This window comes from Heterocephalus glaber, unplaced genomic scaffold (genome assembly GCF_053883595.1).
Source record: "Heterocephalus glaber isolate CG9 unplaced genomic scaffold, H.glaber_assembly_v1.0 deba00001479, whole genome shotgun sequence".
Taxonomy (NCBI): domain Eukaryota; kingdom Metazoa; phylum Chordata; class Mammalia; order Rodentia; family Bathyergidae; genus Heterocephalus; species Heterocephalus glaber.
The window spans coordinates 11,552,339-11,567,098 of NW_028258316.1; the positions used below are offsets into that span (position 1 = coordinate 11,552,339).

The 14,760-nt window shown below is 44.9% G+C and overlaps 1 protein-coding gene across 14 annotated transcripts in view; it reads left to right on the forward strand.

Annotated features, from left to right (window-relative positions):
- Nucleotides 1-7,399: 7,399 nt before the first annotated feature.
- The window catches only part of Strbp (spermatid perinuclear RNA binding protein), a 184,496-nt gene continuing 177,135 nt past the window's right edge, over nt 7,400-14,760 (forward strand). For 10 of the 14 annotated variants that reach the window (XR_015439755.1, XR_015439756.1, XR_015439757.1 and 7 more), the window contains exon 1: nt 7,790-7,943. The gene's annotated coding sequence lies outside the window, so the exon portion shown is untranslated. Of the gene's footprint in view, nt 7,467-7,789; nt 7,944-7,974; nt 8,259-14,760 lie in introns of those variants that run through there. The other 4 variants (XM_087182802.1, XM_021262114.2, XM_087182808.1 and 1 more) reach the window with 4 other exon arrangements.

Here is a 14,760-nt window from a genome sequence, read left to right on the forward strand (position 1 = left end):
TGCTGTAAAGCCCTTTTTGTTCTGAGAGCCAAAGAGTTTGTCTTTCAAATCAAAGTGGGGAGACCGAGAGGTCCAGTTGGATCACAGGTCTTCCACTTACCAGCTTTGCAATACAGAGGTACCTAATCACCTTTTTGGAGTTGTGTTCTCCTCACTTACAAATTATGATTAAAAATTATATTTACTTGGGGCTGAGGATGTAACTCAGTGGTAAAGCACTTTCCTAGCATGTATAAGGTCTTGGGTTCAATCCCCAGCACTAGAAAAAAAAGTACCTATTGCTGTGAGTAGGAAAAACAATGCATGTTGGAGGTGAGGTTATACCTCAGTGGTAGAGTGCTTGCTGTGTATGTGAAAAGGTACATTCCCAGCACCCTACCCCCTGCCCCAAGAAAGCATAAAGCCAGGAGTGATGATGCACACCTGTGATCCCAGCACTCAGGAAGCTGAGGCAAGAGGATCACTATGAATTTGAGGCCAGCCTGACCTACGTAGTGAATTCAAAACCAGGCTGAACTACATAGCTAGACCCTGTCTAAAAAAAAAAAAGAGGAAGCGAGTTATGCGATTCATACAAGTACATTGCTTGGCACATAATAAATGCTTAGTGGGGCCAGGGATTTAGCTCAGTGGTTCCGCTGCCTGCCTCGAAGGCACAAGGACCTGAGTTTGATCCCTGGTACCAAAAACAAACAAACAAACAAACAAATAAATAAATGCTTAGTGAACGTTGGCTGTTAGAATAATTATGACCTGGACTAGGTGGTGGCATGCCAGGAAATACTCTGAGCCATAGGATAAGCAAGGTATATCTTCCTGGAGTGTGAATTTCTATTTAAAGAGAATATAGGCTTTGCATTTTTTTCCTAAATGACAGGCAATTAACATTATTTTCACATTAAAACAACCATGGGAATAAAAGGTAAAATTTGCATGGGTTTCAAAGGTAAAATGGGAGAGTTTACTTAATGCTTTATGCTTGGGGCTGATGAAGTTAGGCCCCATCCTCAGACCTCCAGGGAGCACTTCCTGGGAAAGTCTCAGCAATGGCTCCAGGCTCTGCATTTGGACCAATAGAAGCATCAGGGATATTAGAAAAAATCCTTACCAGGAGGTCTGTGCTATCTTCTTGAAGATTCCTCTTCCAAATCACTATGGGGATTGTTATCCAAAAAAAGGGGAATGGGACAATTTGCTACATATTCATTCAACAGATATTTACTGACTGTGACATGCCTGCTGCTATTAGCTCTAGGGAATACAGGAGAACAAATTAAAAAAACAAATTCTTCCCACCTAGAATCTACAGTTTACAGATTACTCAATATGGAAGCTACCCTAAAGGAGCTGAAATGAGGAATGGTAGGGGGAACAGGTTTGGTGTTTAGGAGAAAGACCAGAGAGTTATGAATGGTCGAGTAGCATAGGCGCTATCCACACAGATCCTGAATAGGCCAGTGAGTGAGAATCTAGAGCCGTGGTTCTCAGTGGCGCTTTTAGAGATTTGTGGTTAGCTGGATGGTTACAGTGGCATTTATTGCTGCTGGCAGTGGGGAAGCCAGGGGTTCTAGAAGTCCTGCAGTGTGTAGGTAGCATCACATGACTTTTGAATGTCCCACTGGGCATTTATGTAGGTGAAAGTCCTGTACACAATTATGTGAGCCTGACAACTCACTTCACTTTTCATATAAATACAAAGTCCATCCTACTGGGATTTTTTCTATTCCAGGGAGGCATATACTTTGCAAAAATGACTGAAGATTATAGCTTGTTTTATTTTGATGGTAGCAAGGTTTTACTCACCGTCTCAGAGAATCTTGTCAGCCGCAGCAATTCTACTGTGGCATAGGAGGTGCCAATTGGTATCTGCGGCTGTTGAATTTGGGTCAGCGCTTCTTAGAGTGGAAGGCACATGTGAATTACCTGGGGATCTTCTTTCTTTCTTTCTTTTTTTAAACAATGGAAGGGACTGTTTGGATAATAAGGGAAAGAGTCCAGTAGAGAGAGACTGACCAGATCAGAGAGGGACGAGCTAAGGAGGGATGTTCCTTGGAGGGCAGGAAAAGAGGGCATCCAGGCACCGTGGACGGAGCTGGCCTTTGTAGAGAGGAGCTGCTTTTTGTAAAAGGAGGGGAGGAAGACAGAATGGCTGGAGATGCAGGGTGATTTGGAAACATGATAGCAGGAAGTTGAGGAATGTCACATCCCCCGTGTCCTTCCCTTTACCCACAGCACAATGAGCCACCTTTCTGTCTTCAGTTTCTGTCTCTAGAACTGGCCTGAGTTTGGTGGAGGGGTGAGGAAGGAACAGAGGAGAAGGCCAGACCTACCTCTCTGCCTCCTAGGGCAAGGGCTTTGGAAAGTAACATGCAAGTAAGGTATTATTTTACTACTGCTGCTGTGTAATTGCTCCTCTAGGTCACATGGACCAACAGGAATTCTGCAGTGATGGATGTGTTTTCTATCAGTGTGCTTCCATACAGTAGCCACTAGCCATATGTGGTTAGGGAGTACTTTGTACCTAGCGCATCTGAATTTTAATTCTTTTTTTCTTTTTTTTTGCAATACCAGGGATCAAACTCAGGACCATGTGCTTTCGAGGCAGGTGTGGTGCCACAGAGCTAAATCCCTGGCCCCTGAATTTTAAATTTTATTTAATTCTAAATAAATTTAAAATCCACATCTGTGTAGCACAGTTCTACGTTTTTTTTTTTTTTCCACTCTGTCTCAAAGATGAGCACCTTCCATAGAAGCAGTATCTTTCAGGTTAAAGAACACTGGCTGGGTGACTGGGTGACTTTGGGCAATTCTCATCCTTCTCTGGGTCTCAAGGTCCTCTGTTTGCTTCTTGTCAGTGGGGAGATGAAAGCCTGAGGAACTGTGAAGGGCCTGTGCCCTACCGTTATGGCTTGTGTCTAGCTGTTCCCCCAAAGCCTCATGCAGTCATAGGTGGAGCTTTTTGGAGGTGTCTGCATCTAGGGTGTGTGATTCTGGGATGAAAGATGTGATGCTGGGATTGATTCATGATTCATGTGATGCTAGGATTAAGGATGCCCATCCTGGGTGTGAGTGCTACCTGCGCTAACGGTGGGGAGCCTTCGTAAAATATAAAGACCAGAACAAAGGCTGTAGTTGTCCTGCTTGCTGCTTCTTTGCTACTTAGTTGCTTTGCTGCCTTCATGCCTTCTGCCAGCTATGACCCATTTCTCCTCTGCAATGCCCCTCTGCCATACCACCCTGCCTTGGAGCCAGCTGTTTATGGGCTGAAACCTCTACAAACTGCGAGCAGAAATAAACTTTTTCTCCTTTAGTTTTGAGTGTTGGGTATTTTGTCTCAGCAATGAGCAAAATAACCAAAGCACCTCCTCATGGGAGTGGGGGGATGGACAATCCATCTCCCCCCACCAGGCACCCTTACAAGCATTGCTCAGCCCTGGGCCAAGGATGTGCCCCACATCCCTTAACAGCCTTCGTGGACCTATCCTTGCCCTCCTGTGGGCAACTTAATGGATAGTTATTTGATTGGTAGGGTTCTCTCTCTCCCAACCTAGGAACTATCATGTGATAGGTGCTCAGTAAATATTTGTGTAATGGATACATGAAACAAGGGGTGCTGGTCTTTGAACTTTGTGGGGGTTTCCAAATAGTTTCAGCTGAAGAGCTTTACAACACCTATTACCTTCCCCTGTTTATAATAATGGAAATACTGGAAAGGACCCAAATGCCCATCATAGAGGACTTCGTTTAATTAAATGTTTCATTTTCTTTTTGAGACAGGGTTTCACTATGCAGTTCAGGATGGCTTTGAACTGACTACGTAGCCCAGGCTGGCCTCAAACTCTCAAGGATCTTCCTGCCCCAGCATCTGAGTGCTGGGATTACAAGTGTGTGCCACCATGCCTGGCATGATTAAATGATTCTTAAAAAAACCATTATGCAGAAGAGCACAAAAGAAAACTAAATTCATAAAAGAGTGTATTTACCTTATGTCAAGTGAAAAAAAATCAAAGCATGAGGGCCGGGGACGTAGCTCAGTGTCACCGCTCCTGCCTCACAAGCACAAGGTCCTGAGTTCGATCCCTGGTACCAAAAAAAAAAAAATCAAAGCAGAAGGTATATGAAAATCTCAGGATATAAAAGATCTATCTATTGATTAGAACAATACAGCACATACATATATATATATATATATTTAGCTTATGCATATATTAACAGTGATTACTACCAATGGGTAGGATTAGAAGGTAATACTATTTTTTTTTTTTTTTTGCTTCTTGAGACAGCGTTTTACTGGCCTTGAACTCACTATGTAGCTCAGGCTGGCCTCGAACTCATGGTGACCTCCTGTCTCAGCCTTCCAAGTGCTGGGATTACAGATGTGTGGGACCACCCCCAGCTAGAAGGTAATACTTTTATTTTTCTTTTCTAAAAGGTCTGTTTGATTTTTTGAATTTATTTTATTTTATTTTTGGTACCGGGGATCGAACTCAGGACCTTGTGCTTTCGAGGCAGGTGGCAGCACCATTGAGCTAAATCCCCGGCCCTCTGTTTGATTTTTCTAAAAAAAGTATCAAATATATCCAGAAAAAAGCAAAAAATGGAGATAGAAAAGTAAATTAGTTGCTGCTTGTGGTTAGGAGTGAATAGAGATAAACAGTAAAAGGATAGGAGGGATCATATGGAGATCCATAAAATATTCTAAATGTTCTGAAACTGATTCATGTTCATGTTATTACCACTTGGTAATATTATAAAAAATCACTGAATTGTACACTTGAAATGCACACTTTAATGACAAGTAAATATACCTCAATAAAATTGTTAAAAATGTATTATATGTAGCTAGGTGTAGTGGTACACATCTGTAATCCCAGCACTTAGGGAGGCTGAAGCAGGAGGATTGCAAGTTTGAGTCATGTCTGGTCAATTTAGTGAGACTCTGTCTCAAAAATAAAAAATAAAAAAGGGCTGGGATATAGCTCAGTGGTAGTGCACCCCTGGGTTCAGTCCCCAGTATGTCCCCTCAGAAAAGTTTTATATGTGTGTATGTAACCTTAAAGGTTAAAAAACAGTACATAAGTATTTCAAGTCCTCTGTTCCTCACACCGTGTGCTACCTCACAGGCATAACCAGGAGTGATTGGTGTTTAATCTTTTCTGACTTTTTTCTATACAGAATCCATCATACAAGTTATAGACACATAATTTTCTGTAACTTTATTTTTCTCTGGACATATAATGTGGGACATGAAAAATTTAATATTAGCTGCTGTAGGAGATGGGGTTGTGGTAGGAGTGGAGTCAGCAGACAGGGAGAGGGACACTTTAACTTTTAAACTTCCTTTACTTTTGTATGTTTTCATCATGAGTGTTTGGGGTTACAAACCCTCAAAATATATTGAAATAAAAGATACTCTTGAATCCTTAATGCCACAGATTTAAAAGGAATTAAAAATTTTTTTTTTTTTTTTTTTTGGTACCAGGGACCGAACTCCGGTCCTTGCACTTGCAAGGCAGGCGGCAGAACCACTGAGCTAAATCCCCGGCCCCCAGGAATCAAAAACTTTTACTGAGTGCTGGACACTGTGCTGAATACCTTAGATGTGTTCTCATCAACTTTGTATGACCACCCTTTGGGGTATGCAATGTCATATCTTATGTGACACATGAGACCTAGATTTCCCTAAATCATAGAGCTAGTCTGCAATGAACCTGGATCTTCACACAGTGTCTCTTCTCCCTTGGCAGATTTATGTTTATCCCACAAAACCCACCTTTAAGGCCAGGCGGGGCAGTGCATACCTGTAATCCCAGTAGCAACTGGGGAGGCTGAGGCAGGAGGATCGCTGAGAGTTTGAGGCCAGCCTGGGGTACACAGTGATTTTCAAGGCCAGCCCAAACTACATAAGGAGATCCTGTCTCAAAAAACAAAACAAACAACCAGACAAACACACCTTTAATGATCCCATCTCCTGTGCACTGTAGTCTTCTTTAACCTACTCAGGCAGAAAGATGAGCCCGTCTGCATATCGTTGAACTACCCAGGGAGGAGACAGAAAAGTAAACCATAGTAGTCTACTGCCCTAAGAATGCCTGGTTTAACAGGCTACCCACACTGACAGTTTAGATCAGTGGTGGTGAACCTGTGGCACTCTAAGAGGTTTGCCATCACTGGTTTAGATCAGGGGTCTGATAGCAGCTAGGGAGCTCCAGGAAGAATATGTTCTGAGCTGGTTGATGGGAACACCTAGAAGATTTTCAGGAGGATAAAAGAAGAGGTAAAGGATGGGTGGTCAGAGGTAGGGATTTAAGGCCTAGCACCTACCTCAGGAGGCTCAAAATTGGCACACACTCTGGAAAGGACTGTTCTGTAGTTCAGAGTAGCTAAGGGTCAAGGACAGGCAAAGGGAAGGGTGTGTGCCTTGAAGCCAAGGCCTGAACACCAAAGCCTTTTTATGTGCAATTGCCGCATTTACACTTTATTCTGCAAATGGAGTGGAGCTGTTACTCTCACCCCTCAGGGGACTGTTGTGGGAGGTCCCTCTTGCAGCTACTCGGCCTTTGGCAGTCAGGTCCTTTGCCTTAGGCTAGGAATTGCTTTAGGGTAGACTTTGTCTGACTCAAATTGAAGATGGTCAGGAGGTACTGGGCCCACACTCAAGGCCTAGGAGGTCAATGAGGTGTAGGTAGGAGTAGCAAAGGTGATATGGTAATTTCTGTTCAGTGTTTGCTGTGTGCTCAGTATGGGGAATTGAACCCAGGGCCTCGAACATTCTGGGCAGGTACCGTACTGTGGCGCTGAGGTACATCCTCAGAACTCGGGTCCTTGCAGGCAGGCGGCGGAACCAGTGAGCTAAATCCCCAGCCCAACTAATTTTTTTTTGGTACCGGGGATCGAACTCGGGACCTTGGGCTTTCGAGGCAGGCGGCAGAACCACTGAGCTAAATTCCGGGCCCTCAGCTCATTGAGGTTGGTTCTTGCCAAATTGCCTAGGCTGGCCTGGAACATGTGATCCTCTTGCCTCAGCCTCCCGTATAGCTGGGGGATTACAGGGCGTTTGCCACCATGCTCCGCCACATCTATTGTTTTGTGGCATGTTTCCAGGAGCTCCTAGTATCCCTGGTCGAGGATCTGGGGCTCAGAGTGGTTCTGTAACTTGGCCAAGGTCACAAAGCTGGCAAGTGGTCGGGGAGCGGAGGCTGAGGCTCCAAATGTTTTAATAAGTCAAAGCGCTGGTCTGCCTTTCCTCCCCTGGGGAGGCCTTGCGGCGCCTCTTCCGTTTGCGTAGTCGCTGGGGTCTTGGAGCATCCCACCCAGGGGCGCGGGGCCGGAGAGGCCTGATCCCCGCCTCCGCCAGGAGCCACTCCCAGGTTCGGAAGTTACGAAGTTTCCGTGCACTTCGCTCGTCTCCCGGCGCAGCTCGCCTCTGCTCCCCAGCTGTTACGCCGCCGGCGCAGCGGGCTCAGGTGCTGCTGCTGCGGGCCGGGCCCAGCGCGGGGAGGGAGGGGGGACGCAGTTTACGTAAGCGTCCTCTCGCAGGTGCCTGCTGCCCCTGCCGGCGTGTGCTCCTTGCGCGCTCCCAGGTGCGCAGTTGGCGCAGGCTGCGGCGGCGGCGGGCGCTGGCCGGCGCTCTCAGGTGCGGCAGAGCGCGCGTGGAGGGGCGCGCGGCGAGCGAGGGGCGGGCTTTCCGTTCCCCAGCAGCCGCGGGGCCCGCCCCTCGGCTCGGCCAATGGACGCGGTCGGTGGCGTCACGTGCTTGCCGCCGCCACCGCTGCCGCCGCCGCCGCCGCCGGAGAGAGGACCGGAGACGCGAGCGCCACCAGGGCAAGCAGCCGCCGCAGCCGCCGCCGCTGGGCTGAGGAGCCGGAGACGCGGGCGGGCGAGGTGGCGGCGGCGGCGGAGCGGGAGCGGGCACCGGGCGCGGGCAGAGCGCGGCGGCGCGGGTAGGCTGCGGCATGGAGGCGCCTGCGCGGCGGGCTGTCCCGGGCGGGCGGTTGAGGCGGCGGTTGAGGCGGTTGGCGGAGACGGCCCGGGCCCCGCATTGTTTGTTGTGCGTCCTTAGCAGCAGCGGCGGCGGCCGAGGCCGCGGCGGGGAGCGGGACGCAATCCTGGCCCCGCGGCTTGGGCATTGTGGTCGCCGCCGCCGTCGCGGTCTCCGTCGCGGTGCCCCGGCAGCCCAGGGCAAGGGCAGCGAACAGCCGCCTCACCTCGGGGGACAGGACCTGGCCCTGGGCTCCTGGAGGGCGTGGGCAGCGCGGGTGCGGACGCCAGCCGCGCCGTGTAGGGTGGAGGGCGAGGGGCTCCGGGCAAGTGTTGGAGGACATTGCGGGCAGGAGCGAGGGGAGAGGCTCCGGGGCGCGTGAAGGGTGTGGGCAGGCTCGGGGAAGATCAGGGGTCGGGGGGCTTGGCCCTATGGAAGGGAAGCGGCTTCGTGCAGGCGGGGGGGGGGGCGGGAACCCAGGCGGGCCGAGAGGGATGGAGGACATTCTGGCGGGTGAGGGGGGACTTTGGGGAGGGTCGGGGCGAGTGGGATGGTAATGGAGGCAGAAGATTGGGGATCGGGGCAGGAATGGAAGGAGCTGAAGCCCGGGTGAGCGCAGGCTGCGTATGCGGGGCAGGGAGTGGGGCAGATACCTGGTGAAGGCCACGGGACGCATGAAGGGGAATGGTGGAGGAGGGGTTGGGGTTGGGGGAAGCGTGGCCGGCAGGCTGAGCTCCAGAGGGAGGGACGGAGGGGAGGCGGTCGTCTAGGGGGTCTCCTGAGTGGTGGTGGGGGAAATGGAGTGTTCGGCCAGGAGGCCCAGGCTCTCTGGAGACCTGAGAAGGTGTTTGGCTAGGTGGTATTTAGGGAGCCAAGGGGAGGCGCAGGGTTTGACTGGCTAGGGGAGAAGAAGTAGGTGTCTTGTCTGGTGCTCTGGGGAGAGGGATATGGGGTGGAAGGAGGAGGGTGGTTGGACTAGGGGCTGAGTGTGAGGGGTTTGGGAGTGAAATGGAGACAGTGAGGTAGGGCAGTTTGGGTGAAGAGAATGTGTTTGGCTCTGGGTGTGTGGGACAGTAAATAAGCTGCAGGAGTGAGTGAAATGGAGGTTGTTCACGTGGGAAATACAGATGGGGCAGCAGGCAAGGAGTTTAGGGGGAACACTAGATGGGATAGGTGTGAGTGAGGTGGTGGGCTAGAGGGGTGGAGGTGAGAGGAGGGAAATGGTCTTGGAGTGGCAGCGAGGTGTGGGGACAGATTGAAGGAAATGTTTCTAGGGCTGGAAGTGTGGAGAGAAGTTGGGGAGGAGAGGGAGATGAGGGTGTATAAAGGGAAGTCAGAAAAAGTCTGTGGGTAGGATGGATTGGGAGGCAGGGTGTACAGGTCGGGTGCCCAGTGTGGAGGGAGGGAAGCACAGGTTTGGGGCACAGTATGGAGAAGAGTGGGCAGGTGACAGTGGAAAGGAAGGAGGAAAGAGGATATTTTGGGGTAGAGGATGTAAAGAAATGCATAGTGGGTAAGGTCAGGGCAAGGCAGGGATGTGTGGGCATGTCTGTGACTAGAAAGGAACAGGCATATGGGATTTGTTGGTGGTAGGGGAAGTAGGATGCCCAGGTTCAGGGCAGGAAATAGCTATTTAGGTTGGAGAGAGGAAAATAGGTTGCTTAAGAGTATGGAAGGTCCAAGGTGTGGAAGTATGGGGAAAGATGGGAACAGTTTGAGTCTTGAGATTAAAGGGTTCAAAAATTCTAGGTCGTTAAAAGTATAAGGAAGGGAGGAAAAAAAGAGGATTAAATTCCAAATTTAGAGGAACTGGAGATGGGGGATAGGGACCAGGAGATGTGGATCCTAGAATGATGTCAATGGAAAATGGAGGATATTAAAGCATGTGGCATATCAGGAAGTTTATGCTTCTAGAATCAGAGATCATGAAGCCTGATTTTTAGTTCTAGAACCAGTGAATGAGGAAAGGCTAAGGAAAAGTTGCCCACTCTCAAGTTTGGAGGAGGTGTGACATGAATCCTCTAGCATAATTGTCTGATGAGTGGACAGATAGAAGAGCCACACAGGGTCATGAGGAGTGTACTGAAAGTGAATTGAAATTAGCTTGCAGCAGGTGCAGAGTAGATGTCTTTGTAAAGCTTGGAAGAGAGCAGGGCCCAGCAGCCAGTATCATTCAAAGACTGAGTGTAAAAGAGGGAGGGAGGGTTACCTTGGTGCAGTGTCTCAGATACCCTGGTGTTTTCTGGGAAATGGGACAGTATTCAGTGATTGGGTGTTGTAGTATCTGAGTTCTGTGCTACAGGCTGAGGGAAGTAATGTATACCCAGCTCCTAAAATTGGTAGAAAGGAAGTCTGTTGAGTCTTTTAACACTCTTTAAAACCTTATATTGAGTTGTTGGCTTTTTCTCCCAAATAGTTCAAATAAAATTTGGTTGGAGGATTTTGGATTGTCTGGTATTTTGATTTATATAGGGTATTGTGATACTGGCTTTATTTATTGTTATTTTTATTTATTTATTTATTTTATTTATTGTTATTTTGAGGCAGGGTCTTGGTATGTAGTTCAGACTGGCCATGAACTCACTATGTAGCTAGGCTGGCCTTGAACTTTCAGTAATCCTCTTGCTTCAGCCTCCTGAGTGCTGGGATTATAGGAATGCACCACAATGCCTGGCCACTTTATTGAGGAAGACATTTATGGAGTTGGGTGGACATTTGGCCATCAGCTTGCCAGACACATGGGAAGTAACCTTTAGGTGTTTGATCGAGCACAGATACTGCAGTGCCTGTCTCATTCAGTGTTCTGTGTCTTGTGTTAGATACTTTGGGGTTTGGAAGGATTAAGCAAACTGCTTTGACACTGCTTCAGTAAGCAGGGCTTCCTCAGACTCTTGGAAAATGATTTCCCTTTTGACAGTTGAAAATTCATCTTGACAGATTTTGCTAAAAAGTAAATTTCATCGTATTACAGAAGTAACTTCAGTTATCACTCTGTGGGCTTCATGAAGTGTGTAGTATGGTAGCTAGTATGATTTCAAATAAAAGATCTGTTTTGGAAACTTGGACGCTTTCTGTGTTGCCTAGTTTTTTATTTTTTTTTTGTCAATTTAGGAAGTATCTTAATGCAGCCATTGTACATTCAAGTAATGTTTGAGTGAATGTGGGAATCTTGCCTAAACATAATGAGGGCTGAGCAGAGGAACAAATTTTAAGTAATCTGAATCCGTAAATATAAATATTTAAAATATAAACAAAGCTAATGATTTTTTAAATTCTTTTTTTTTTTTTTTTTGAGATAAGGTTTCACTATGTAGTTCAGGCTGACCTTAAACTCACTTTGAAACCTGGGCTGGCCTCAAACTTGTGGTGATCCTCCTGCCTCAGCTTCCTGCGTACTGGGATTACAGATGTGTCCCGCTATTCCTGGTTTAAAATCCATACTTGACGCCTGCCTCGAAAGTGCAAGGACCTGAGTTCGATCCCTGGTACCAAAAAAAAAAAAAAAAATCCATACTTGAAGTGTGTCATGCAATCATCAAAATAATGCTCAGAAATCATTGCTGCAAGATTTTATTTTGGAAGAAGAGGCTTTTAAGTATAGTATGTCTTTGAAATTTTTGTAGTATTTTGAGGTTTGGTACATGTATAGAATAGGAAGCATATTTGGCCCCCTTTGCTCCTTGGCAGAGATTTGAGCAGTAAGATATGAAGACTAAAGTGACCTTTGATAATTTTCTCCAATATGGCCATTGTTTACATCTTGTATCTTTTAAGTCCATTGTGTTAGTTTGTTTTATGAATTTTGGGTAAGCAGTACTTTCTTGACTAAAATATTCAACTCTGGGTGTGGTAGTAGACACCTATGATTGGAGCTAGAGAGGCCAAGACAGGAGGATCGAAAATTTGAGGTCAGCCTGGGAAACAGACGGTGTCTTAAAGTAAAACATAAAAAGGTCTGGTGATGTAGCTTAGTTTGGGTCCAGTCCCCAGTAATACACACACACACACACACACACACACACACACACACAGAGTAAAAAGAAAAACCCTTAATTCTGCGTGGTGATCTGATTAAATGTGTTGTTCTGTGATATTCTGTAGCCTGAGATAATTTGTGGGCAATTTATACAATATTATCCTAAGTTTATGAACCAAAAAAGGCAGGGTTTTTAGACTTTGTAGGCTAAATAATTGGATTCTGGTTTTATTTTCATTGGTGGCTTGCTGGGCAAGACACTTAATCCCTTTGTGCTTGTTTCTTCTGCAGAAACCTGACTCTTTATCTACCTCCAAGGAGTGTTGAGATAGTTTATATGAAACAAGTTTAAGTCTTTTGAGAAGGATAGAACTATGTAAATATGGGGATTGGTGTTATTTCTTATTTCCCTTTTCCCCCTCTGGTTTTTAGACTGGTCAGATATTAATCAGTACTTCATATTTTGCCATTAAGTAGATTAATTTGTTGTGAGAAACTTGGTTAGAGATGAGACTGCTGTGAATAAATATCGGTATGCCTGCAAATTGAAGTTTGTTCATTGTTTGCTGTACTCTGTCCTCACCTTCCTGGTTTATTTCTGTAGCCCAGGGTTGGTACTTTTGAATTCTTCATCCACAATAGAAGCTTGTGAAGACATTCTGAGTTCTAAGTGTAAGTCAAAGATTGTTACCCAGCATGATTTCCAGAGACAGAATACTTCTCTTGCTCATAAATTTAATTTTTTTTTTTTTTTGGTACTGGGGATTGAACTCAGGACCTTGTGTTTTTGAGGCAGGCGCGGTGCCACTGAGCTAAATCCCTGGTTATAAATTTAATTCTTAAATCAGAAACAATAAGTATATATTTTTGTATGTATTTTGCAGAAAATTGATTAATTTCAGTGACTTGAATAGAAGAATAGAGCTATTGCTTCTGCTCATGTGTGCGTTGAACTTCTTTGTTCTGACTTACTGAGTATTTTCCTTTTTAAAGTTTTAGGTATCAAATAATTGCTAATTGTTGGGTATCTCCAAGTCCAGTGACAGGGTATGCTCTTATTTCAGAGGGATGATTTTTTAAATGAGTTTTCTGTGTGGTGTTTGACTTACTAGTTGTAAAGAGTCTCCAGATGCCAGTCATGACTGACATTACAAAAATGTAAATAGCAAGTTGCTTTGTTAGATGTTAGTTTGTCTCGAGCTTGGTATCACCAGCTCTGCTAGTAGTCTTACTGTGTTAGCTATTCTAATAGTTTACTGTCTTATGTGACATGTTTTACCCATCTTATTGCTCTTCTATTTTCATTTTGTTTTGTGCAGAATCTTTTATTGAAAGATTTTTCAAAATTTATTTAACTGTAGGAAAACTGTTTCTGACAGGTAATTATGAGTGATTTCATACTCCATTTTAGTTTTAGAAAATTGTTTATTGAGAGATGTAAGTTAAATTTATGTCAATTAAAGCAGAAATGAGGCTAGATTAATGGTGATACAAAAATATAGTTTGAGCCTTAGAAATCTGTTAATGTTTAAAATCTAGCTTTTGGTTCTTCGATTGAATAAGAAGATTACCAAGTGACCTGATTTGTCCCCTTTCTTGCCTAATTTGAATTATTTCATGTTGTAACCGTCCCTTAAATGCAGGCTTTGAGAAATATAGCCGTGGGTGAATGAAGCAGCCTTAAATTTTAGTTTTTTGATATGCAGGTTCTCTTAACTTCTGACATAACTAACACTATATAAAACACTTTTTTTTTTTAACACTTGCTTTCTTTAGTTAATGTTAGCACAACTTGAAAGGGTACAGTTGATTATATCAATAATAAAACCACCATATTGCATTGTGTGACTTCATGGTTCATTTCCATTTGAAAAGTGAGAGTTTTGCAGCAGGTTGTGTAATAAATTCTGAGGCGTTTCTGGGTCATGGATGAGATGTAGTTTCTTACAGCACCTGCAGGTTTTCCTGTTCTGTGCAGTTTTCCAGGTGCTGGGGCCTTTTCAGTGTCCTGTTGGGCAGATTAGCATTTTGTTCATGAATTTAATTTAACCAAGTTAGTACTGTTGATGTACAGCAACTACTAATTGTCATAAAGGAGTCTATGTAGATTTTTTTTTTTACTATGCCTGTTTTGGTATGCCACTACTAAAGCCTGTTTTGCCAGTTTAATTCAATAAGCATGCAATGACATTTAAGCTCAAAGGTACATTTTGTGCCAAACTTAAGATTTCTTAGGGCTTAATAATATTGTTTGAGTAAAGAATAGATCCTTCTTTAGATAAATTTGCTTTTAAAGGGAAAATGGAATATATGATTTTGGTTATGTTTAGTCAACCTAACTGAAAATCAGTACATTTTAAGACAGATAGGTAGTGACCTAATAAAGAAGATTTGTTTCTAAAAGTTAAGGTGGAGCCAGTTCATTCTTAAGATATTTATAGTTCCAATTCAATCTGAAATTCATCAAACATTGCATCTAATCATAGACTTTTTTTTTTTAAGGTACTGGGGATCGAACTCAGGACCTTGCACTTGCAAGGCAGGCACAGTGCCACTGAGCTAAATCCCCGACCCTAATCATAGACTTTTGCATAGCTTAACTAGCCTACATTTTGACTCTTTGAAGTTTTAGATACTGAGTAGCTCTTGCTTGAAGAAAATAATTCTGGGTAACATTAAGTTAGCAAAACTAGTGAACTAAAAGGAGAGATGTTGCATTTTTAAAATTTTTTGATTAACAGCTGGAAAAACATTTCAAGTCCTTAGTGTGCATGATTTCAGTTGTTTTTGAGGTAAGCTGTAA